General features: G+C 38.7%; 1 pseudogene; it reads right to left on the bottom strand.

Moving 5' to 3' along the window:
• The window catches only part of LOC102871267, a 7,830-nt pseudogene extending 5,471 nt beyond the window's left edge, over positions 1-2,359 (bottom strand).
• Between the last annotated feature and the right edge of the window lie 487 nt (positions 2,360-2,846).

Genomic DNA, 2,846 nt, shown 5'->3' with positions numbered 1-2,846 from the left:
ATATAAATATATTTATAGTCTATGTATAGTCAAAGACTATAGCCTTCAATATGGATTATGTCTCAAGAAAACTAAGATCCTCACCACTGAATCAACAAGAAATGTCACAATAGATCGAGAAACATTGAAGTTGTCAACTATTAAGTTTTACTTGGATCCACAATCAACATCCATCGTAGCAGCATTAAAAAAATAAAAAGAAATTTGCATTTGGAAGATCTGCTATCAAGGACCTCTTCAGAGTGCTAAAGACCAAGAATGTCACTTTTATAACAAAGGTGCCATGGTATTTTCACTTGCTCGTTTGCATCTGCATCCTGGAGTTGGACAATGAATAGAGAAGACCAAAGAAACATCAATGTCTTTGAATGGTGATGTTGGTGAAGAGTATTGAATAGTCTCTAATCTGTCTTGGAGGAAGTACAAACTAGATGCTTCTTAGAAACAAGGATCATGGAACTTTGTCTCACATACTCTGTTCCTGTTGTCAGGAGTGGCCAATCCTTGGAAAAAGACATCCCACTGGGAAAGTTGAGAGTCAGCAAAAGAAAGGAAGACCCTCAATAAAATGGATTGATAGAGTGACAGCAATAAAAAACGGGAGCATGGAGGAGATTATAAGGATGGTGCAGGATATGGCAAGGCTTTGTTCTAGTGTTTATAGGGTAGTTTGGAGTTACAGTCGACTCAAAGGCACCTAACAACAACTAACAAATTACAGTGCCTAATAGTTTTTGGTTAGCAGCACACCATACTACCACACTATACACTATACTACCAGAGTTGAATGTCTGGGATGTTTATACATTAACTTAAAAACGCAGAAAAACACCTTCCTGATAGGCAAGCAAAGTAGAAATTCAGAGATAATAAATAACATAATTATTACCCTAACAGAAACAAATATGAGTTCCAATGCAGGATTTAAATATATATCTGAAAGTTTAAATATAGGCTCTTTCCATTCTCACAAACAAGTATAACTAATATATCTGTATATTTACATATATAGATGGTTGGAGAGGAGACTGAAAATGTCAACAGCTTCATCTTGCTTTGATCCACAGTCAACACCCTTGGCACCAGCAGTTAGGAAATAAGGAGACACATTGTTCTAGGAAAATCTGCAGTTAGTGACCTCTCCAAATTATGGAGGAATAGTGATGTCAGTATGAGGTCTAAGGTGCATCTGATTCAGGATGTGGTCTTGCTGATTACTTACTATGCATCTGAAAGCTGAACAATGAATAGGGATGTCAGAGGAAGAATTGACGCCTTTGAGCTCTGGTATTGGAGAAGAGTACTGAACATCTATAGACGGCTAAGAGAAAGAAAAGATATGTCTTGGAGAGGGTGCAGTTGGAGTGCTCTTTGGAGACAAGAATGATGAGGCTTCGCATAATTTGGGCAAGTTTCTAGGAGGGGCTATTCCTTGGAGAAGGACACGATACTGGTAAGAGTGGAGGGTTAGTAAAGGAGAGGAAGACCCTCAACTAGGTGTATTGACATGGTGACTGCCGCAATGGGCTTTTGTGTGTCTGGAAGTGTGAGGATGGCGTAGGATACAGCAGGTCTCAGATCTTTTGTTCATAGGTCGTTATGCATCATATTTGACTTGACAGGACCTAACAACATTTATATATATGTATGTGTGTGTATTATATATGTCTATTTCTTAACAACACCTAACATTTATATTTATATATATATAATTTCTTTAATGTATTGAAGACTCTTCTATAGCACCATAATTTGAAGGCATCGATTATTCTTCTGTCATCCTTAGTCATTGTCCAACTCTCTGGCCCACTGAAACACACCTTGGGCATATTATTAGGAAAGATTATTGTTGTTATGTGTTGTCGAGTCACCTGTGACTCATAGTGACCTTATGTACAACTGCCCTAACCACTGCTAAACACTGCTACACTGCTTTATCCTGTGCCAATCTTATTGTCTCTGCTACACCTACCCTGTCATGAGTCTTGAGCCTTCAAAAGCCAATTACAATTTATTGATTAATTAACTCATAGCAATAATTCAATTTATCTGCACTGCAATTCATAAATTCATCACAACATAATGATTCAACAATTCAAAGCAAGCATTAAACAGTTAATTGCAATTTATCTACATTGCAATTCATAAACTCATGACAACATATTACTTCATCAACAGTGGGGAACACTCACTCACCCTGGAATCCCAACTCGTCTCCTTTTGTCTCTCATGGTCATTGGTGCGATCAGGAGGTTCTCAGCTAGTTCAGCAGTTCGATGTAGCCAGAGTTCATCCGTGTGGCCAGAATCCTCCACTGTCTCAGTATCATATTCAACATTGTAGGCCAGAGTTCTTGACTCTGAAAAGAGCCTTTAGGTCTTTGGCTCTAAAAAGAGTCTTTGGGTCTTCAGTGTTCAGCTCATTGTGAAGTGCAGAGAGAGAGTTGCTGGGCACAGCCAGAATTTCATCTACTCTGGCTTCCCTGCTTTACCTTATGATGAGGCAAGTGGGGCATGCTGGGACATGTTGAATAACAATGAGTTTGACCAATCATGTTCAATACTAGTGGTGTTTCCTTGGCAACACACGCAGTAACCAGTCATATCTCCTTAACAAGGGTCCATACCTGTTGAGGTCAGTGAGGCCCCAGAGCCACTAACATATTTTTTTAAATTAAATTTTATTAGTTTTAATGAACATTTACAGAGATTTTGGGTTTTCATTCATTCATTGTTGCACTGTTTTCTCAACCCTCATCCCCAGTTCTTTCTTCTTCCCCCCCCCAATGTCTGTTTTAATTGTCCAATTGCCACAGTGCTTGTCAAAGTCAGTTCTGATTAATCTCC

This window comes from Elephantulus edwardii, unplaced genomic scaffold (genome assembly GCF_000299155.1).
Source record: "Elephantulus edwardii isolate Elephantulus edwardi_28Jun2011 unplaced genomic scaffold, EleEdw1.0 scaffold00161, whole genome shotgun sequence".
In the NCBI taxonomy this organism is placed as follows: domain Eukaryota; kingdom Metazoa; phylum Chordata; class Mammalia; order Macroscelidea; family Macroscelididae; genus Elephantulus; species Elephantulus edwardii.
The sequence above is the reverse complement of the archived record's forward strand: the minus strand, read 5'-3'. Positions and strand labels throughout refer to the sequence as shown.